Raw genomic sequence first — 24,407 nt, 5'->3', positions numbered from 1 at the left:
TACTGAACCAAAAGAATGCTTTCCTCTCATTTCTTCACACTAACAGATGGTCTGCCTTCCAGAGGTTTTATACCATTATGTTTAAAATATTTAAAGGAGGCTATCATGCTTTGGAGCTTTAGGTAGTAAGCCAAGATTAGCTGATAATCAAAGATAATGTAGAAGATAAATTCAAACACTGGAGAGGCGTTTAAACTAGATCAGATTCTAGGATAATCCTGGCCTCTTTAGTCAGGTTGCAAATGCCTAAATCTTCCATCATTTCTCCCACAATACTGTCTTCATATTTTTTTACCCTTATCTAAATGTGCCCCCGTTTACTAATGTCCCCCTTAAAGGATGACCCTTAGAACAGAACACACATGACCTGATGAATGCACAGCACCCTGGGATCACCACCTCTTAAAAATGCACTCACTTCTGTACGTGCTGTGGAGAGCACATCCTATTGTGGGCACTAGGCCTCACCAGTGGTTCCAAGTGAACTTGGAGCCTCAAGTGTTTAAAGTAGTATCAACTTGGACATAGGTCATGATAGGAGGCTGGGGAAGGAGCCTCCCATCTGTGCAATGGGCTTGCACACCACTGCAAACCCATTACTTTTTGGAAATGCACCATTACCTAGAAAAATAATATCCAGTAGAGTGCAAGGGAGGTGAGAAACTTCCAGAGGTAAATTTCATTTGGCAGTTTTGCCTCTGTTTGGCCCTGGAAATTCAGGACCATGGAGACAGCCATCCAAAACTTCTAGAAGAAAGTTTTCACCTGCCTTGAACCTAAATATCAAGAAACATCTCTCCAGAACTTCTTCAAATCTACACCTTCAGGTTTACTGTCTGAGTGTACTTGGACCCTGGATGTCTAAAGGTTCCACTGTAGAAGCATTTTATGATTCAAAATACAGAATCAGAGAAAAGGGTGCCTGGCAGGGTGGAATGATGGAATGATGGAAGCTTCCTTCGAGTGAGCTGTGTGCTGCTTCACTGCAAAACAGTGGTTGGATCCAATTTACCACTCCTCCCACCACACACACACACAAAATATTCATACTCATATTTCATATTGTCTCTTTGAGCATTAGGGCAGCCAAGGAACTTCTGCAGATGTATGATTCTCACATTAAATTCAATATATCAACCAGAAATGATTGGCCAAGTAATTTTCTTGAAAATTTTCCATGAGGATTCTACAGGGGGTCCTTCCTTCGCTTCAGCCCTAGGACTTCCTCAAGCCCAGTCACACTTCTATGTGCACAGGGCCAAATCACAGGTGTGTACTCAGAACATTCCAAAGAATTGATCTCTTTGATCATTCATTCAAAAGTACCTCTGCCTCTAATAAAGGCTTTCCATCTAAGAACTTACTCTGTAGCCAGGGTCACAAGATGTCTCTGTACTAAACTGTTCAATAAAACACAAGAGTTGGCAAATGAGTTGTAAAAGCCTCACATATTGGAGGAACTTAAGGGAGAGGAAAGATAAGGGTTCATCAGCTACAACCTCTTAAAATCCAGGGGATCCAAGCTGGGTTGTGGAGATTCAATCTAAGAATGAGATCACAGGAGAACAGAGGAGTCTAACTGCCATTTCGGCTGCCAGCCTGGAAGGTTGCAGGGAATGGTGATCACCACTGCAAGCCTGAAGAATTATGTCTTGAGTATTCCCGGCAAGTCAATTACAGCATGCAAATTTTCCGCGGAGTTGACTTCTCGGCTTCAGGAGCCACGCACATGCTCCTTTGGGCTTTTTGCACGAGGAAAACATTGTTGGGAAAGGAGCCTGAGGACCAACCACTGGAAAGTGCACTCAATAGCACTTTGGTTGAGATAATTGCTGCGTTTTTTTTTTTTTAAATTGTAGGCTTTAGAGGTGACCACAAGCAAAATTTGTGACAGACATTTGACACTGAGAAACTGCCGTGTATGGGTGAAATTTTTCACAGCCCTCCCCCCGCCAACACTGGTTTATTGACTAACAAAGGAAAATGATGTAAAACCACTGGGGTATGTTAGCCAAGTTTTCTCTTTTGTCGTAATGCTCTTTCACTGGGCACCAGGATTTCTCCTCATTACAGTCATGCAGACTCTCATCCAGGCAAGCCCATTCTAGTCTGCTGCTTGGGCGATGCACCATGGCCCAGTGTGCAGTGTCGCCCTGCTGCTATGCAAACACACACATGCAGACTGCAGAAAGACCCCTTGCCCACCCTGGGCTCAAGGGTCTTGAGAGCCCTGCTTAGTTCCTGCACAGCTGCCTCCTTTTCCTCTTGGCTGGATGTTTTCCTTTATCCTTTCTGTCGGGAGCAAGCACTGTCCGGAAGAAAGCTTGCCCTGTGACAGTGTAACAGGAGTCCACCAAATAGGAAAACATCACAATCCAAAGCAAAGACAGAACTTGCAGAGGCATCTCTGGCCCACAGTCAGCAGGATCCTGTGATGTCAGTTGGCATTACAAAGATATAATCAGAAGAACTAGGGGAGAGCTTTCCAGAGGCACTTGAGTGGCATGTCTCCAGCCCTAGCTGGGGCCCTGGGTCCAGGCCAGCAGTCGGAGTGGGCCAGCAGCTAGCATAGTTATTTTTGAGAGACTTCCAGCAGGTTTCTGGGCTCCTTAAGTTGACTTCCTAAGCAAGCTTCCTTCCCAGCACAAGGACGTATCCCTGCCTCTTAGCCTTGACAATCTTACTTCCCACTGTACAGATGGCATGCCATATCCTGGCTTGGGGGACCCCAGGGAACCTATTTGTGCCACCATGTAAAACATTTGAATGATATTTATCTCCTTGGGTCTTTGGGAAGACTCAATAAGATAGAGCAGGTAAAAGTGTCTAGCATTTAGCATATGGTTTGCCCTACATGAGAGTTAATGAATATATAAACTACCTTCACAAATCAATCAGAAAGCATTTCTGGGGTGTCTTCTGTATGCTAAACAATGAAGATAACAAAAATGAACAAAGCATTTTCCCCTCTCAAGGAACTTATAGACTAGTTGGGGAGATGATACAAACATAGGCAAAGCATCCAAGAAAAACAGAGAACAAGCATCCAAGAGGGAGATGTGCTGTGTTTGCCACAGGTATCTTGAAGGAGAGGCTAGCACAAGCAGAAAAGTTAAATGAAAGAAGGATTTTAGCAGCTCCACAAAGGCTGAGAAGGACTTCTGGAAGTCAAAAAGAGGTCTCAAATGAAGAAAGGCTTTTGGAGGAACATTAGTCTCCCAGGAGTTGACACAATAAAAAGTTGTTCTTCCAAGAGCCCTGCTGCACTGGAATAACTACTAGACCTCAAGACCAAGCCCTGTACAAAAAGAAAGAAAGGTACCTCCTCCATAAGTCTGTCTTTGATTCAGCACAGGAGAAACTATATCTATGGTTTTCCAATCCCAGAAAGAGAACAGAGGCAAGAAAAAGACAAAAGAAAATAAAGCATGCAGAGAGATAACCATCTGTGTTTGCTGGTTTAGTCTTCCTTCAAATGTGTAATTATGATTCCAAGGGTTGTGTTGGCCATTTGGAGAGATGAGAGTCCAGGTCAAGCAAATAACCCACAAAGAAGGCAACTGACCTACAGACAATAGGCTATATGTGCATGGTTTTTCTCTTAAAGGAGATATGTGTTTGCCCACCAAACACAAGACACTTCCTTAAAACATTTTAATGTAGTAGGAAACATCAACTTCACAAGTCTTCAGCAAAGTCTAAAGTGGTACCAATCACCTCATCCCTAGAATAAAACTTAAGACTATTATTTTCATTTTGTATGAAACATTCAAAGTTCAGGGCTGGAAAATTGTGTGTGGGCTGATGCCTGATAGTGCAGCCAGTTATTATGTAGTGACTCACGCTAAATGTCCAGAGCCACCACACCTTAAAGTCAAACTCACTCAAGCCAGACAGTAAACTATTAGCAGAGATATTTTTGTAACCATAATTTCTAGTCTTTTAACTAATTTTTTTTTAAACATGTTTCATGGTCAGTTTTCTGAAAGTCATAGAGCTCTCTTTTCTGGCATCAGGGTCTCGGACTATTTATCCTTTTAAAAACAACACAAAATAAAAACATACCCTTGGAGTATTTTAAGGAATTTTTCAACTGACCAACTTGGTCAACCAGCATAATCCTGGAGCACTGGCTCCGTCGTGTCAGCCAGCCCCGGATCCTCACCACAAGGAAGACTCAGCGCAGGACTCCTGTGGTTGTGGCCACGTCTGCCCCAGGTACCCAAAAGGAAGTCTCCCCATGGTGAGGCCAAGCAGAGATGGCACCACGCGGGGAGAGCAGCCAACAAGACATAAGAGCTCTGAGATGGGTGTCCATGCGGAGTGGACGCTGACAGGCTCTGCTCTCATACAAAATAAAGTGGCTAGTAAAACACTCACACCTCAGGTAAAGCCCTCATCCCGGGGCCCGAGTCCAGTTTCAGTCACCTGCCTTCACACCCTTCACACGTCCACACAGAACCCATTTACAGTCATATCCTGCCTGTGCCCAAAGGGCCCAGGGCTGGAAGCTCCTGTTTATTTATTTTTTAAATGCTATCTTTTTTTTAATGTTTATTTATATTTGAGAAAGAAAGGGAGGGGGAGGAGGGCAGAGAGAGAGGGAGACAGAATCCAAAGCAAGGTCCAGGCTCTGAGCTGTCAGAACACAGCCCAATGCGGGGCTCAAACTCATGAACTGTAAGATCATGACCTGAGCCAAAGTTGGACACTTCACTGACTGGGCCACCCAGGCTCCCCATGGAAGTTCCTGTTCAGCATCAGTATGTGTCTGAGAACTTCGGAAGAGCCCCAGGACAGACTCAGGCTCAAGGTCTCTATATAGCAACAGAATTGAACAGCTTTTCTTCATGTATTTTTAGTTCTTTTCATGACACGCTGTCAGGTTAGTGATGGAGAGAGCTCTCCTGGGCTACTGCGGCAAGTCCTTTGACTCTGTCTGAGTTTTGTTTCACACAACGTATCCACCGTTAGACTGAAATGAATGGAATAGAATTGACGTACAACGTGTGTTGCCCACTTCGCCCCATCTCTACACCACTGCAAGGACCTCGAATGTGTTATGAAGCTCTTTCCTAGTGCAGGATCTCCCCCCCTTTTTACACATTAAATTAATGGGAGTGGATGATTGGTGTTTGGCCTCCACAAAGCCTCCCTGTTTGGGGAGTTGAGGGAAGACCTTGATGGTGTGGAGGCCAGAGGAGGCTTCCTGCCCACAGCCAGCCTGAAGAACCGCATCTGGCAGGACAGAGGCTGGGAACAGGAGACAGGGAGGAAGCTAACACACCACGGACAGCTTGGAGTATTTTCTTGGTTAAGAACACAAGCTGTGCACGCACCTCAGTCCTCAACCCTTGATAAGAGGAATCTAGTAGAGGGGGCTTGATGGCCATGGAGAAATCAGAAAGGTGAAGGCAGAAACTGTATCTATATCTTCACTGCTTGGTCCGGGCACTGAGCTGGCACATAACACACAGGTGCGGAAGGAATGACACATGGGCAAGTTTGTGGATTAAAGGCCAGGGGTGGTTGAATGAATGGATTATAGATTATAGGGAGACAGAAAGTACCAGCCTCCCAGCCAAAGGTATCTAGAGAGAGGGATAGGCCAGGTTCCCATGTTCTCTGTGGACTCTTTCCCATCCAAATGCCAATTGTGGTTAGAGCTGCTCAGCACAGGAGACCCCCCCTATAGTAGAAACCCCACACTTCCATAGCAGATTTCTTCTGATCCCAGCCCTCTGTGCCATATATGGGTCAAGACCTGAGGTCTGGGATCTCCCTAAAAGTCCAGCATTCCTTGCCTTCCTTGCACACCTTGAGGGCAGCTTCTGGCTAAGAAACAGTCTTCACTCACCTCTTTTTCATCCTCCTACAAAACCACTTCCTCTCCTGTTCCATCCTCCTGAACCACCCCCATACTGTGCCCCAATGACAGTTTCAGTGGTTCTGTTCCAATCCATATTAGGATTTAGGGGTCCCTTCATAACATGACGCACAGAAAGAAAGAACAAGATTCTAATCTTGCATCAGTCCTCCTCCTCACATCTGCTTTGCCTTATATACTCATCTCTGTGCCTTCTTCCGCTGCCCCTCCTCTCACCCCACACAGACTCACTGCAACTGTGTGAACCTGAGTCAGAAGCTCCACAGCTTTGGCGGGGAGGTGGCAAGCGCAGCATCCCCTGTCCTGTCCATATCTTGAATTTCTAGAAAGCCTATGTGCTCTACAGAGGCTTCCAGTCTCACAGACCACACACATTGTGTCATTCATCCATGGGACATTTTCTCTTGCTGTTTGTAGCATCTTGTGCCCACTTACACTTTCTAACTGCTGCTTACCTTTTCCCCAAGGCAGGGAGGAAGTGTGGTCTGATGACTGAAGAAGTTGCCTAGAAATTGGGAGGCTGTGTGGACTAGGGAAAATTATTTTCACTCTGGTATGTTGGTATTTCAGCAACTTTGGGTGAAGGAACAGAAAGCAGCCCAAGGGTCCAGGGATGGGCGTCCTCAGTTGCTGGTCCTTCCTGCTTGCCCAATCAATGCTTGCCCAATAAGCTTCATGAACTGCTACCCTGGGTGTCCCCAAGAGTCAGGCACCTTGGTCCTGGAATGGGTGAATATGTACATAGAGCTTCCTGTCAAAAATCTTGATAAATGGGGTACCTGGGTGGTTCAGTAGGTTAACTGTCAGACTTCAGCTCAGGTCATGATCTCACAGTTTGTGGGTTCAAGCCCCACATCGGGCTCTGTGTTGACAGCTAGCTCAGAGCCTGGAGCCTGTCTTCAGAGTCTGTGTCTCCCTCTCTCTCTGACTCTCCCCTGCTCATGCTGTCTCTATCTCTTAAAAAAAAAAAATTTAAAAAAAATTTTTTAAATCTTGATAAATGACTCCCACTCCTGACTTCTATGCATAAGGGTAAGGACACTTTCAATCTCAAGTGACAGAAATTCAACTCAAATTAGCTAAAGCCAAGAAAGAAATTCATGGGCTTATATTCTTAGGTACATTTGACTTTAGGAAAGTCTGAATATAAGATCTAGGGGTTCCTGGGTGACTCAGCCCAGGTCATGATCTCATGATTCATGAGTTCAAGCCTTGCATTGGGCTCTGTGCTGACAGCTCAGAGCCTGGAGCCCACTTCAGATTCTGTGCCTCCCTCTCTCTCTCTGCCCTTGTGCCACATGCTTTCTGTCTCTCTCTCTCTATCTCTATCTCAAAAATAAGAATAAACATTAAAAAAATTTTTTAAAGCAATGTCATCAGAAACTATTATCAGAAAGCTAAACAATAACCACTGTTGGTGAGGATGTGGTTGGATGAGGTATTGGTAGGAAGGTAAATTAGTATAGCCACTATGGAAAACAATATGAAGTTACCCCCAAAATGAAAAATACAACTATATACAATATAGTATAATTCAGTAGCCTCTATCCTACGTATTTACCCAAAAGAAATGAGTCAATACCTCCAAAATACGTCTGCACTCTTACATTCATTGTAGCATTATTCATAATAGCCAAGATATAAAAACAGCCTAAGTGTCCATTGACAGATGAATGGATAAAGAAATTGTGTGATACATACATACATACATACGTACAATGGAATATTATTTAGCTTGGAAAAAAAGAGATCCTACTATTCACAGCCACATGGATGAACCTAGAGAACATTATGTAAGTGAAATGAGCCAGCTACAAAAAGAAAATTACCACATGATCTTATATATATGTGAATCCAAAAATGTCAAATATATAGAAGCAAAGAGTAGAACAGGGGTGGGGAGGTGCGGGGGGGGCGGTGCTTGGAAAAATTTTGGCCAAAGAGTATGAAGTTGTGTTTATGTAGGATGAATGATTCTAGAGATTGAATATATAACATGATTATAGATTAACAAAACTGTACCAAATATTGGAAATTTGCTAACAAAGTAGATTTCAGATACTCTCATCACACACACAAAAAGAAAGGCAACTGTATGAGGAGATATGTTAATTAGCTTGACTATAGTAATCGTTTCACTATATATATCAAGTCATCATGTTGTGTGTTATACATCTTAAATATACACAACTTGTATTACAAATAGACTTAAAATTAAAATGTAAATGTCTTCAGAGCCCTGCCTCTGTCTCCACCTGCTGGACAGGTGTTCTCCAAAAGGTTAGAAGATGGCTGCCAACTCAAAACCCCAGTGGGACAGAACTACTCCCCAATAATTGCAGCAGAAATGTGTTTGGGTCATGTACCCATTCCCAAGCTATTCCTGAATCATGTGGCTTCTTCTATTGCAGGGTAGACCTGGATCAGGTTGTAGAATATGTTTTCTGTAAGAGACGTGTTCAGTTCCCAGAAGGATAGAAATGGATGATAGACAAGCAAAAACTTGCAATGTCTCCTATACCACTTTGAGCCAGCCAGGCACCCAAAGTGCAAGCACTGGCAGCAAACTAGAATGCCCAGTGCACCTGGTTGTCAGTCTTCTAAATTTCATATATTTCCAATAAAAGCAACGACAGAGCCAAGGCTGTGGGCTCAATATATACAGCCATACAATGTGACAATCTCTTTTTTTCTATAGCTGGATAAGGTTCTTCCAGCTTGGTGAAGTTAAATATAAATAGCCATTGGCTTTGTTGCAATTATCAAAATATTTCTATGACTCACAAGATAAATGAGAAAAATACACAGAAGAGTCAAAGTTACATTGAAGTTAGATTGTAATCACACCCTTGAGTTCTGACAACCCACTGACAAAGTTTCCTGTGGAGAGCATATCACTGACTTGTTTTTCTCCACAGAAGGTACTTGATTAGCCTAAAGCAGATTATCTTCTCTATGGATTATCTGAGATCCACACAGGTTGATATCCCTCCCGTACCACCCCCCCGCAGTTGCCAACTGAAGAGAAACACTGACCCACTGAGCCAAGAACCCATATTTGAAGCTACTGAATCATCTGATGAAGGACAAATCAGCTTACAGGACATCATTCTCTCTTTAAACACTGACACTGAAGTCTCTCAAGTGGACGAGGACGCTTTTCTACAGTAAGAGGATTAGGACTCTTTCTAGTATTGAGAACACTTTACCACCATGATGGTCTGCCAGGAAGTAGGGATTTCTGAGGTAGGCTTTCTATTCAGAAAAGACCTCAGATGCCCAGTGGAGTATGTGACACCAAGCTCAACATGCAGAGCTTTCCCTGACTTGAGTTTTCTCACCCTCTAACCTCTGTATCTCCAAGAGGCCCACATCTCAGCAGCAGCAAACCATCAACATTTACACAGCACCTGAGCAACAAGCATGGGAACATGAAGATGAGCTGGAAGACGCACTTCTGTGCAAGATGCTGTTATGAGCTCCAGTTCTGAACCTTTCAACTCTGTTCAAGCACAGCAGTGGTATTTGTGTGTCCTGTTTCAGAGGAGGACAGAGCTGCTAGATCATTTTAGATGTTGTGAGAATATACATGTATACTAAAAATGTGTGGATGAATTACAAAAAAAATTTAAGTATACATTTTCCAAAGCAATGGAGAGAAAGGGAAGTTGGGGAAAGTAAAAATATATATATTTTTAAGATGTTAGCAATACATCCAATTGTCATAACAATATCAGAAGAAGTGTCAATATATTAAAGGCATTTATTAAAAGACAAACTAACAGGTTCAGTTTTTTTGAAGCTCCTGTGTTCTAGAAACTTTCACTTTCTTGGCAAAAGGGGTGGAGAGAGCAAAACCGGATGTCAGGGCATCAGGTGGAGAGCTATGGCTCTTCCAGACAAGAGGCAGGGGCCTCACCTGAGGAAGCTCTGGGAGGGAACTGGGGGGAACATGGGGAACAAGGACATGCAAGAGGGAGATGGGCATGCCATCGAATCTGCTGAGCATGCCAGCTGATTAAACAAGCCAAATGAAGGGCACCTACATGGCTCAGTTGGTTCAGTGTCCAGCTCTTTTTTTTTTCTTTTAATGTTTATTTATAGTTGAGAGGGAGAGAGAGAGAGGTGGAGGGAGATAGAGACTGTGTGTGAGCAGGGGGAGGGGTAGAAAGAGAGAGAGAGACAGAATTCAAAGCAAGTTCCAGGCTCTGAGCTGTCAGCACAGATCCTCATGCAGAGCTCAAACCCACTAGCCATGAGATCGTGACCTGAGCTGAAGTCAACATTTAACCAACTGAACGACCCAGGCACCCCGAATGTCTGACTCATGACTTTGATTCAGATCATGATCCCATGGTTGGGGGATTGATCCCCATATCGGGCTCCATGCTGAGAGTGGGGCCTGCTTATATTCTCTCGTTTTCCCTCTGCCTCACTCCTCCACTCACACACACTCTCTCTCTCTCTCTCTAAAATAAAAAAAAATGTTTTTAATTCAGAACAAGTGCAATACCTGGGTAGCTCAGTCAGCTGAGTGTCTGACTTCAGCTTGGGTCATGATCTCACAGTTCGTGAGTTCAAGCCCCACATCGGGCTCTGTGCTGACAGCTCAGAGCCTGGAGCCTGCTTCATATTTTGTGTTTCTCTCTCTCTCTGTCCCTCCTCCACTTGCATTCTGTCTCTCTTTCTCTCTCTCTCTCTCTCTCTCTCTCTCTCTCTCTCTCTCTCTCTCAAATAAACATTTAATAAAATTTTTAAAAAATTTTAGAACAAGCTGATTTAGAAGGACTTCCTGGGGAAGATCAGTGGTTTTATGCTGCCATCATCTACATGGAGGCAGTGGTTAAAAGTGAATATACCAAATTGCCTAAAAGCAAGGGAGAAATGTAAGCATCAAGTCCTTGGCAATGCCAATTTTTGAAAGACACACAGGAAGAGAACCCAACAAAAGATCCTACGACAGGTAAGATCAGTTTGGTTACATCGCCATTGGAAAAAAAAAGACTTTGCAGCAGGGTGTTACCAATATCAGATACTTTCCAGAGATCAAAGCAGGAACCAAAAAAGCACACACTGGAATTGACAATACGGAGGTCACTGGAGAGCTTCGTTTTCATTAACCTAGTGAGTCTTGACTGAAGTGTCATTTTGAATGCAAACACAAATCCCTATAAATCCATCCACAGGGTCTCTCTAGATGACCTTGGGTGTCAACCAGCTTAATACCCATAATAAAATGCCACCACCCACTAGCCAGAAATACCCTGGCTTCTCTTGAGGCTTCTTCAAATTCCACTAATTTCCCAATACCAACATTTTATCACTGTCAAAGCAGCTGGCTCAGAGGACAGATCTCCAAGTTCCATTGTCTGACTTCTCTCTTCCCTTCTCAGGATTTTCTCACTTTTTCTCTTTCAAGGAGGGGATGAATCTTTCATTCTTTTGGAAGGTGGAATGAACCAGCCATCCTGCTTTTATACTCAGAGCAACCAGTGTTTACCAAGCAGCTTCTACATGCCAGGCACTGAGCTAGGAGCTTTCACATATTTAATTTACTTCTTACAAGCCTGTGATGAGGCTGACAGTATCATCTTGTTTTGCAGAAGAAATTATCCAGCAAAACTTTACAAATGCTCTCTCTTCTGAGCTAAAGCTAAAGAGGCACACTCACTTCTGACTCAAAGAAGTTCTAGCAGTCATATTGAACACAGGTAGCATCCTATTGATCCAAAGCCATGAACCAAATGTTGGAATCATCAATAATTTTTCCAACATCTTTGGTTCAGTGTAGTGAGTGGAACTGCTCAAGGAAGTTGGCTTGGGAAGGGAACTATCTAATAACAAAATACCATACTGGGTGGATTAACCAACAAACATTTATCTGTTACAGTCCTAGAGATTGAAAGTCCAAAATCAGGGTGTCAGCATGATTGAATTCTAGGGAAGATCCATTTCCTGGCTTATAGACAGCTACTTTCTCACTGTGTCCTCACAGTGGCCAAAAGAGAGCTCTGGTCCCTTCATCCCCTTGTATGGGAACCAATATCATCATAGGGGCTCTGCCCCCATGGCCTCATCCAAATCTGATTACGTCCCAAAAACCCCACCTCCAAAACCACCACATGGGGATTAGAGCCTCCACATGTGAACTTCAGCAGAAAACAAACATACGGTCTATAGCAGGAGGGAAAGAGAAAAGAAGTAAAGAGGAGGGGGAGAAAAGGACAAAAAGTAAAGATTGCAGGAGCAGCGGAAAAGACTCTGGTGCACCAGGGACTTGGGCCAGAAATGCTCAACCACCACAGGAAATTACCCTCAGGGCCTAGGCAGCGTCCCAGCCAGGAAGAGGAGACAGCTCACACCTGGCTTCAATAAAGAGCCCCTCCTGCAAACCCTGTCTCGGTCTTGCTATGGTCATGAAATGCTGGGTTTTTTAAAACCCAAAATGCAACTTGCCTGGCACGTTGCCACTTCAACTACAATCTCTGTATTTTTTGGAAGCAATGGATAAATTTCTGCTCCACTCATTAAAATACTGTTTGAGAAAAAAGAAAACTTGTCTGCTATTTAAGATGTCCACATTTAAATACCCTTTTCCAAAGAAGAGAGTGCAGGAAAGCTCATCGATCACTTATTTCTCCTTGCTACCCAACAGGTTAATTTTTCAGCGGACTTCGGTTAGACAAACTTCCCACCCTCTTACGTTCTGCTAACACAGGCACTTGGGGACAACGCTTGAGTGGCATTTCTGAGCCCTCCCCCTGGCAGCGCTGTCATCAATACCATTTGAATATTTTCTGTTTTATTGTCTATTTTACTTTTATGGACTCGAGCAAAAGCCACTTTTACAATGGTCACTTATGGTTTCCTTAACTTTGTGATTAAGCCAGAAAAATTCGGTTTGAAACTGCATATAATTTAAGGCTTCAACATCCAACCATGTATTTCCACTTGCCTGTGGTCCGAAATGATTTCAGTACTTCAACTCTTCTTTGAGGCTCCCCGAGTCAGTAGAAATGACCTCCCACTGCCCCACAGCAGCAACTTAAGGAAACTGGGAAGGATTTTTCCATCTAAGACCACAATTTCTGAAACTGCTTCCTCTCCTCACTCTCCTTGACCTTCCTTCAGCATGTGGCCCTATTAACCACACCCTCCATGAAATCCTCTCTTTGTGTGTGTGTGTTTATGTGTGTGCGTGCACGCATAAGAGCAAAGATCTTGCATCTATAAGTTATGTTGATTATGAATTGTAGTCTGGCACTTTCTAACTGCAAGACATTGAAGGAGTTGCTTAAAAACTCTGAGCTTCTGTTCTTACATCCATAAAGGAGGGAGGATAATCACTACTTCATAAGAGTTATGGTGAAGACTATATCAGCTGCTCGTAAAGTATTTACAAAGGTTTGCAGTCTCCATGAGATGACAACAGGTTGATGTTCCCCACCTCACATTTGTGTCTCCTTTGCTGGCTCCTAACTAATGACTTCACCCAACCTGCTTCAGACTGTCCATCCCTCCTTACCCTTGGTCAGGACCCCCACCCACCACCCTCCCAGACCTCACTTGGGAGTCAGTAGACTAGCCTAGTATCTTAAACTCACGAAGTGCCCCTTCGAGAAATGACTTCACATCTAGGTCTCTGTTTCCATGAGTATAAAATGAGATGCCGAGTGGGTGAATGATAAGGCAAGGTTCCCTCTTGTCCCTTTCTAAATAAGTGAAGTAATTTCCCCTGTCTTTCCCCAGTTCTCCCCTTTTCCTCTCCTTCTTTCTCACTCCCACCACTCCCTCATTTTTGAGGCCTGGAATAGAATTTGGATAGTTTACCAGATTATAATAGGTTAGGTTGGAAAATGCTAGTGTAAGGTTCTATCTCTTACCTCGCATGCCTATGGCTTTGGGGATACAGAATAACTTGGATACTTCTGATAGGAAATGGTTTTAAGACCTTTCTTAAGAACTTTGGATTAGTGAAGGGCATAAAATTAATGAGGATACTGAAGTGTTTCCTCCCTCATTAAGCTGAGCTACATGTGTTAATAACTAATCTCCACGAGGGAGTAAGTTTGTGCAGCCATTCTGGAAAGCAGTTGGCACTACTTAAGCAAATTGACTACCTAGTTATACTCTACTATCCAGCAATTCCACTGCAGGTACAAGGGTATTAAGCTGTATGAGAATAGTCACCATGGCAGAAATTTGGAAGCAGTCCTGGTGTCCACGGGGTGAACAGATAAATAAATTAGATGATTCACATCCTGGCATACTGTTTAACATGTGGAAGATAAGAACTAGATGTACATATAGTGTATGAATATATCTGAAAAACAGTACTGAAAAAGGAATAAATAGAATGCAATATTTAGCACAGTACCATTTACATAATTAATTATACATACCCACAATTGGTCACCATCAGATAATTCAAGAGAATCAACTCAGTTTTGAAAACTAGTAAATGAAAGGAGAGAATCAAGTATTTAGTCTGACTTTCCTCTATGAAGTATACCATGGGTAACAAAATAACGTATCAGGGGAAGCTTCTTGTTCTAGAAGTGTTCCAGCTAATAAAAAAAGAAGGAATGTTAAATTTAGAACATCACCATTTTGCAACATCTAATTGTGGCAGACTCTAAGACAGACCCCATTTATTCCTGGGATTCAGGCCCTTATATAAGCCCCTCCCTTGCAGTGGAGAGGGAAGGGACTGTGACTTTCTTCTAACCAATGGAATGCAGTAATGGTGATAGGACATCTCCTCCATGTTACATTACACAAAATTATACTTCCATCTTGCTAGCTGACTCTACTGACTCTCTTGCTGTCCTTTTTTTTTTAATTTTTTAATGTTTATTTATTTTTGAAAGACAGAGACAGCGACAAAGTGCAAGCAGGGGAGGCGCAGAGAGAGAAGACACTGAATCCGAATCAGGCTCCAGGCTCTGAGCTGTCAGAATAGAGCCCCATGTGGGGCTCGAACTCACAGACTGCGAGATCATGACCTGAGCTGAAGCCGGATGTTTAACAGACTGAGCCACCCAGGTTCCCCTCTCTTGCTGTCTTTGATGAAATAAGCTGCTATATGGAGAGACATGGGTGGTAAGGAACTAAGAAAGGGTAGCCTCCAACCAACAGTCAGCAAGGAACTGAGACCCTCTGACAGACAACCCCAATGATCTGATCCCACCAATAAACACATAAGCTTGGAAATAGATCCTTTCCCAGTCAGTCCTCAAATGATTTAAGCCCTGTCCAACACCTTGTTTCTAGACTTCTAAGAGGCCCTGAATCTGAGGCTGCAGCTAACTCATGCCTGGATTTCTAACTTGCTGCCTGGTACCACTGTTCCAGTTTAGAAGGGATAGATAGCACTGGTGCTTCCCCCTTGACTTCTTTCTTTGACTTTTTTTTTCAATATGTAAATGTTTCTTTTTATTTTTGAGAGAGAGGAGAGAGAGACAGAGTGTGAGCTGGGCAAGGGCAGAAAGAGAGGGAGAGGAGACACAGAATCCAAAAGCAGGCTCCAGGCTCTGAGCTGTAAGCACAGAGCCTGATACAGGGCTTGAACTCACCAACCGTGAGATCATGACTTCAGCAGAAGTCCTGGGCTTAACCGACTGAGCCACCCAGGCACCCCTTTTCCCTCTGCTTCTAACCATCTCTTTAGCTGGGGACACAAATCCTCTTTAGCTCCGCCCCAAGAGGCAGGACTGCCGATCTGATTGGGTCACACTTTTAATGCCTTTTCTAGAGGCCTGGTCTATAGTCCTGTGCGTAGTCTCTGATGGTGTGGTTTCCCATTGGCTGAAGCCGGCAGAATCCACAGCTGCCACCTGGGGCAGCTGAGGCCCAAACTTGCAGTCTTGAGGTTTTTGCTCATCTTTCACCCCTGAGGCAGCAAGGTAAACTGAGCTAGGACTGCCCTGCTCTGGGTTGACCAAACCATCTCTCTATCCTCTCTTCTCTGAAGGAACAATTTCATTCAGGCTGTGAGCCAGGGCAGGTTGGTGCTGCCAGGACCAGAGAACCCTGCAAGTAACAAAACAGCCTGATTTCAGATGACATAGACTGATGGTAAAGCCTAGGTCAGCAATACAATGAAAATTACAAATTGTCAAAATTACCCTTGAAACTTTCTTAAACTGTTCCTAGAATAATGCCTAGAATAAAATTTCTCTGTGTATACAATCCTGTGACCATTCTCCCAATTCTTTGTTGGTCCCTGCTTCTCTATGACCTTCAATTCATTCTTCAATTTACTCATTGAGAGTACCAAGTCCTCTGTCCTCACCTTCAGCAAATCCTCCTGATCAAAGTGCTTCCCTTCCAAGTTGGAGCCTGGAAAATCATTAAAAATCATTTACAAGTAGGAGAAGGGGAAACGGGAGTGCAGTGGGGGAGATCAGGGCATAAGAGGGGCCTCTGGGGTTCTCAGAGTGTTCTACTGCTTCACCTGGGGTGGTGGTTACTCACATGTTCACTCTTGTCATAATTCATCAGGCAGAATGGCTGTGATTGGTGCATTTTTCTGTATGCATATTATACTCCAGTTGTGTGAGTGTGTATGTGTGGGTGGGTGTTTTCATTTATTTTTTAAATACACATCCTTCCTTTGAATTTTCCAGCAAGTCTTGAGTACTTTAGACTCGAGGCCCAGGATCCACCATATTCATCAGAACCCGTGGAACTCCTCTCAGTCTCTCTCTCTGTTTCTCTCCCCAACCCTTCTCCCAGCCTCCCTTTCTCTTTTCTCTTTTACTTAATAGTTGAATTCTAGTCCGTTGAGGATTGGACAAGAGTCAATTAGGAAGAAGCTCCATCTCCTGACTTGTTATGAATTCTGGCAAAATTTGCTTAACTTCTCATACCACACCAGTTTCTTGTCTGCAGAGGGAAGGCTACAACATATCTACTACATACAACCTCACAGAGCTGTTAAAAGAGGATTAAATGGCATGTGTGCAAATTACTTAGAAGAGTGCCTGACACATAGTTAGCACTCAATGATTTTAAGGTTTTTGTGTTGTTTTAAGTTTATTTATTTTGAGAGAGAGACTGGGGGAGGTACAGAGAGAGAGGGAGAGAGAGAGTATCCCAAGCAAGCTCTGCACTGTCTGTGTGAAGCCTGATGTAGTGTTCAAACCCATGAACCATGAGATCATGACCTGAGCCAAAGTTGGATGCTTAGCCAACTGAGCCACCCAAGTGCTCCTATTTTGTTTTAATTGCCCATCTGTCACTTTCCCCTGAGCATGTATTTCCATCAGAAACCTCATCAAGAGGAAGAATGCAGTATCCAGACAAGAATCATGACTCTGGATTTCTTGAGTCCAGATGATCAAATAGAACCCAAACCTTAAGAACTCTTCCAACACCCTTTTCCCACCCAAATGCCCCTGTCCTCCAGGCCCTGCTCCCATATACATCTTCAAGAAAGTCTCCCCGAAACTTTCCAGCCCCTGGGCTTTGTCCTTCCTCAGGATGCTCATTAGATGGTTGGGAACCAGACCTCTACAGCTCACCAGCTCTGTTGGAGCTGAAGCCCAGGGCAGCAATGTTCTACCTGCAGCTGCATTCTATGTCCTGTATGAAGTCATCAGTTTGCCTCTGGTCCCAGCTTCTTTCCTGAATCCTTTCCCTCCTTCTCAGCCTCTGACTTCCCCCTTCCTGGTATGTACCAGAAACATCTTCCATTATCCCCCGCCTACCAGACCAACAAGCTCTGTAGCCACTCATTGACACTTGCTGCTTAAACCCTGACTGATGTTTAGTCACACTTTCCAGGGACCTCAGCCAGATGTTCATGTTTGAAACCATTGTTATTTATACTTGAAGTCATTTACCTCTATCTGTAGAACAGTTGCTTTCTTCTCCTTTAAGGAATTTCAAACATCAGTAGAGTTAACAAATTATTTGGAAGAATACCCTGAAAGTGATCTATCCCATTGGTGGACATCCTGAACTAAAAATAATTTGTATTTTGTTGAGAACTTACATGTGCCATTCCTGTGATGCTTTGTATGTGTTAACTCAATTCTCAATCAATGAGATGATTGTTATTCCAATTTTATTGATGAGAAGACTGAGGCTTGGGGAAGAAATTACAATGACCAATCTATACAGTCATAGATTGTGTGTCTATTGAGATGAGATTCAGACCTATCTAACCCCTAAAACTACCCTTTTTGAGTGACTTGTGTGGAGGGCAGCACAAGGTCTCTCCTTCCCATTCTATCACCTGACATCTCTTCTCTCCCTGGAGACCCTCCTTGGGTGCCAGCATTGGGCAACCCTGTGTCCCTTGACTTCCTGGGCAGCCCTAGGCACAGAGCCCAAATGTTTTCTTCAAACTCATCTCCCATCACTTTTCACCATTTCCCAAATGTGCTATGCCCTTTCATTCATTCATGTGCCTATCTATTCAATCAGCATGTATTGAAAATCTACTACGTGTCAGATAATAGCACTAAGTTAGTAAGACAGATGTGGTCCTTGCCTCATGGGGCCCATGGTCTGGTCCTTTGCATGACTCAATGCAATTCCTTACATAGGGAACACTTTATTGTGATTTGCTTTATTGTACTTTGCAAATACTACATTTTTCATAAATTGAAGTTTTGTGGCAATCTTGGACCAAGACGTCCATTGATACCATTTTTCCAAAATATTTGCTCACTTCTTATTTCTGTGTCATGTTTTGGTAATTGTAGCAATATTTCAAACATTTTTATCATTATTATATTTGTTATGGTGCTCTGTGACACATGATCTTTGATGTTACTATTATGATTACTTTGGGGTTTCACAACCACATCCACATGAGACAGCAAACTTAATCTGCAAATACTGTGTGTGTTCCGACCACTCCGCTGACGAGGCTTTCCCCAGTCTCTCCCCCTCTCCTTGGGCCTCCCTATTCCCTGAGACTCAACAATATTGAAATTAGGCCAGTTAGTAACACTATAATGGCCTCAACATGTTCAAGCGAAAGGCAGAGTCAGTTGATGCAGTAAACTTCATTGTCTTGTTGTAAGAAACTGCCTCAACCAGCCCAGCCTTCAGCAAACACCAGTCCGATCAGTCAGCAGCCATCAACAACAATGCAAGATCCTCCACCAGCAAAAAGTTTACAATGGACTGAAAGCTCATCAGAAGATTAGCATTTTTTTAGCAAAAAAAAAATATTTTGTAATCAACGTTATGTACCTTGGTTTTTAGACATAATGCTATTGCACACTTTTTTTTTAATCATGGTAGCATGTAAATATTACTTTTACATGTACTGGGGAAACAAAACCTTCATCTTACTTGCTTTTACAGTGTTCTGGAACCAAACCTGCATTATCTAAAAGGAATGTCTGTATTCATAATTCTCTGCTTTTCTTCTCCAACCTATTCCCAACCAAACTCCTACTGACCCACAAGACCCAGTTCACAATCTTACCTCTTCTTCCACCTTCCCCAACTCCCCAGGAGTGACATTCAAAATACTTAGCAACTAGTTTAGCCATCATAATGGATACCAGCTGTGAACTACCATCTACCACATGTCCAAACTAAATATCTGCCCTGCCACAACCCTGGTCACAGTTAGTCACCCTGCCCATGGCTGTCCTCAGCACCTGGTCTGCACAAATACTGAGGTACCAGCCTTTATCTTTTCCTGACAGGGGCCTCCTGCCTCGTGCTCCACCAGCCCTCCCCATTGCAATCACACCCACAAACACACCCAAGGTAACTGGGAGCTTCCAAAAGGAAGGAGTCATTTCTTTCTTTATCCAGCAGAGTAGGACAACACACATATATAATAGGAACTCAGTAAATTTGTATTTAAATTTTTTTAATGTTTTTTGTTTATTTTTGAGAGACAGAGAGACAGCATGAGCAGGGGAGGGTCAGAGAGAGAAGGAGACACAGAACCTGAAGACAGGCTCCAGGCTCTTAGCTAGCTGTCAGCACAGAGCCCAATGCAGGTCTCGAACCCACAAACCGTGAGATCATGACCTAAGCTGAAGTTGGATGCTTAACCGACTGAGCCACCCAGGCACCCCTAAATTTGTATTTAAGAAATTGGTTGAGGGGCACCTGAGTGGCTCAGTCTGTTGAGTAGCCACCTTTGGCTCAGATCATGATCTTGTGGTTCATGAATTCGAGCCCCGTGCTGGGCTCTGGGCTGACAGCTCAGAACCTGGAGCCTGCTTCAGATTCTGGATTTCCATTTCTCTGCCCCTCCACTGTTCACACTCTTTCTCTCTCCATCAAAAATAAATAAACATTAAAAAAAGAAAGAAATCAGTTGAGGCAGGAATGAATCTGGCCTTTATCCTGGTGAATTTCCTAAAATATCACCCTGTTCAGATCAACATTTCTTACTTTGAGATTTGAAACATAATTTAAGCTCACATAATGGGCTCATTTTCCTTTATTTTAGTTAGCATTTAAATATATATATAGTTTTTTAGTCTAACAGCCCTTATATAATACCTAGGAATGCATTTTTATGCTTCTTACATTTCTACCTCTGGTTATCAAGTCATAATAAAAGGGTACTGGAAGGGGCTGAATTATGTCCCCTCCCAAAATCATATGTTGAAGTACATCAGAATGTGACTATATGTGCAGACAGGATCTTTAAAGAGGTATTAGTTACATTAAAATGAGGTCATTAGGCTGGGCCCTAACCCACCTGACTTCTGCCCTTATAAAAAGAGGAGATTCAGACAAAGACACAGAGGAAAGATCATTTGAAAACACAGGGGGAAGACATCTGCAAGCCAAAGAGGGTGGCCTCAGAAGAAATCGGCTCTACTGACAACTTGATCCTGAATTTCTAGCCTCCAGATCTCTGGGAATACAAATTTTTGTTGTTTAAGCCATCCAGTCTTTGATATTTGTTACAGCAGCCCTAGAAAACGAATATAAGTATGATTTCCCTTGCAAGTGAATTATTACTATAATAAATAACACAATTTTTCACTGCATATGTACTATTTCCAGGTAAATTGGAAACTTGATGTCAGTGAATATGACTCTTATTCTTATCATCTCATAGAAAACATAGCACCATTTGTATACATAATAGATGCTCAGCCAAAATATTAGAAGCCATTTCCTAAACCACAGAATATATGAAAATATTTCTTTGTCTGCATCTATTCTGGGTCTTTTCAAATTCAGCCTTAGTGACATTTGGGACTCAACAATTCTTAGTTGTGGAGGGCTGTCCTGTGCACTGCGGACCTTTAGCAACATCCCTGTTCTGTACCCACTAGATGCCAGGAGCATGTTGTGACAACCAAAAATGTCTCTGGACATTGCCAGATGTCCAATAGGAATCAAGACACTCCTGGTTGAGAACTACTGATATGTTATGCCACTATCTTTCTCTTCTTCTTGGGTATTTTGTTTAAGTACTATACAAATCTGGGAATGCACTAGAGAGATGTGCCATGAATCCCAAGTATCAGAAGGATAACAAGACATGGGACCAAGTTTACTGGTGGGGGGCACCTGGTGCACCTCGGAATATGAGCTGATGGAGATATTCTATCAAATTCGGCCTGGAGGAAGAGCAGGCCTCTGCAGAGGGACAGGGCCAAAGAAGAGGCTAAAAATGTCCGACGGTGGTTTCTGCTGAGTCAGAAGCCCAGCTCTCCATTCCCAAGATTTCACCTCCTGGTCACTGGTTACTTGCTAGGATCAACATAGACAGGGAGTTATTTCTATCTGCAGTAGGACTGACTATTTTAAATGAATTTGCGGTTCCAGGCCATTTCTTAGTGGACAAATCCCCACATCACAAAAACCACCGGAGAAATTGCCACTAATCAGCATGCTTGTTAACGAGCTTAGGAAAGAAGGCGGTGGCTGAAAAGCTGGGGCCCCAGAACTGTGGTCTCCCCTCTGAAGCTGGCCTGGCACACTGGGGCTGCCCCTGGGACTGAGCAGACAGCACAGTCTCTTCCTTCCTAAACCACCTCTTTCTTGGAGAACCCACTCAAGGTCTCAGGACTGTCCCCCAGACCCCATCAGAGACTCTCATGGGTATAAGAATAAATGACCATGGGGAAGGTCATGGGGCGAGGCTTATTTACTAAGAATCTGAAGGAACGAATGGGTCATGCTCTGCGGCCAAAAATCTAGTCTGATGGTTCCAGTACCCTTACCATCTAAGATGGCAGCAGAAGGCAGAGGCTGGAAATAAGACAGCCTGGAGACTGTGAGGGGCCTCTTATGCCAAAACCAAGGAATTTATATTATTTCCAGAATAATTTGTCTGATATTGCTGGGTGAACCATGGACAGTGTTTAAGACACAATGTCCCTGCAATCCCTCTGCTACTAGAATTCCCAGCAATACTTATCTAAATAACTATTGCATAAGACAAAGAAAGCTACCTGGAGAGGAGAAGGAAGCATGCTGGATACTCTCTCTAGAAGCACTTTTTGATGCAAAGCCCAATAGCAGACACAGCAACACATTCTGTTTCCGCTTTCTGAATGATTCACGGAGCTATTTACCATCCTGGGTGTACCAAGGGCATCAACGAAACAGAAATGAACCTGCGTTTGACTTAAAAGGAAGTCTGTGTTGTATTCTTACTGTGGCCTGTCACATCTGCTCCCTTTCGCTTGGCTAAGCCCTGGGTGACAGATGCAAATCTCCTTCCGATTTGAATAAAGGGCACCCATACATCTGGAGTTTGAGTGAATAGCCACAGGCCACAGATAAATATGTCGGAGGGAATTTCACAGGGGTCCCACAGCTTCTCTCTTCCCTTTCAGTAGCAGCATGATGCCCAGGGATGCAGTTTGGGGGGTTGATAAATGCAAGAGAGTGTGTCTCTTTTAGAGAAGGCAGGGCTGCCTGCCATCATCCATATGCTCAGTACAAACCACCCTTACTTACAGTTTGCATTGTCCTCTACGCCATTTTCCATGGCACATTGAATTCTCAATGCAAAACTCATTCTTCCCGTGGAGTTATTTCCCTGTCGTCCAACTTCACTAGAAAAAGAAGTCAATAATGGCCATTTTACTCAGTGCTTACAGTAGCTTTAGTATTTTTGTACCAGGTTATAAAAGCCATAGCACAGTCATTTTAATTGCATTTCACAAACAACAGGGGGGGAAAAATGAAAAGAAACAAGAATGTTGTAAATGCTCAGGACACACAATATGCTCAAGGACCCATGACAGGAAGTGGAGGTTTGCCCACCACTTGGAAAAGAACATTAGAGACGTCTTTTTTTTTTTTCTTCATTTTAGAGATAGCAAGAGAGAGTGCACATGATCAAGGCAAAGGGGCATTTAGAGAGAGAGAATCCCACACAGGCTTCACACCCAGCACAGAGTCTGAAGCAGGGCTAGATCCAATGACCATGGATCATAACATGAGCTGAAATCAAGAGTTGGACGCTCCATGGACTGAGTCACCCAGAACCCTAAGAAGTCATTTTTCTTTTTCCTTTCACTTATTTATTTATTATTTTAATTTTTTAAAAACTTTTTAAATGTTTATTTACTTTTTAGAGAGACAGAAGAGACTGTGGGGGGGGGACAGAGGGAGTGGGAGACATAGAATCTGAAGCAGACTCCAGGCTTTGTGCTGTCAGCACAAAGTCCCATGTGGAGCTCGAACTCATGAACTGCAAGTTCAAGACCTGAGTTCAAGTTTGAAGCTTAACTGACTGAGCCACCTAGGTGCCCCCAAATTCACTTTTTAAGTGTACTGTCCTACCTTTGGCTGCATCAGTCCCCTCTCTTCTGCAGCACCTCTTCTCCCGCCCACCCCACAGGGGAAAAGAGAACATAGACCACGGCTTCTCTCCAAAGAACATCCCATTGACTAGAACTTAGCCACATGTCTAGCTTCAGTGGAACCTAGGCAAGGGGTCTGTGTGTCCGGTGGGGACTTGAGAGACTCTATTACTGACAGGATGAGGGGAAAACGAATATAATTAGGGGACTGTGCCATGGCATCACATCTTAACAAAACTTAAGAATTGGCTTATTTTCCAATATTTTTTAACAAATGAGAATGTAGTAGTGAAACACAATTCGCAGATCATCAACAAAGCAAGGAGTTTGTGCAGCGAGATCCACCTCTGGCATCCTTATTTGTTGCCACTTTTTTTGCCTATCACTTCCTTCCATTTTTTCAAAAGATCTGAATCAATCAAAACGTAAAATACTATTACCACATGGTGTCTTTGTTATCTTCCTTCAGCACAATCTGAAATTCACTTTCAATAACTCTGGCAATCATAAACATGAAGAAACCCGTGGAGCAAGAGCCCTTTCAAGTCCAAAGCAGTTCTGCCACACTTGGCAAGCATCTAGATATAGTTCAGAGTTATCTGGTGACAATGAGGAAATTATCCTGTACTGTTTTCTGAAGCATAGGTTTCCTATGCTATGGGCTAGGACTCTGATCTGATCTTAACTTCCCGTGACAATTATACAAATGCAAGAAGAATGAAGTTCTGTAAACTGCCAATATTCCTTTAGGTAGTTAT

At 43.3% G+C, this 24,407-nt stretch overlaps 1 protein-coding gene across 1 annotated transcript in view; it reads right to left on the bottom strand.

Annotated features, from left to right (window-relative positions):
• The window catches only part of AKAP11 (A-kinase anchoring protein 11), a 141,894-nt gene that overhangs the window by 15,497 nt on the left and 101,990 nt on the right, over positions 1 to 24,407 (bottom strand). Inside the window, exon 22 of the mRNA XM_029936678.1 lies at positions 22,799 to 22,896. The gene's annotated coding sequence lies outside the window, so the exon portion shown is untranslated. The remainder of the gene's footprint in view (positions 1 to 22,798; positions 22,897 to 24,407) is intronic.

Source organism: Suricata suricatta, chromosome 4 (genome assembly GCF_006229205.1).
Source record: "Suricata suricatta isolate VVHF042 chromosome 4, meerkat_22Aug2017_6uvM2_HiC, whole genome shotgun sequence".
Classification (NCBI taxonomy): domain Eukaryota; kingdom Metazoa; phylum Chordata; class Mammalia; order Carnivora; family Herpestidae; genus Suricata; species Suricata suricatta.
The sequence above is the reverse complement of the archived record's forward strand: the minus strand, read 5'-3'. Positions and strand labels throughout refer to the sequence as shown.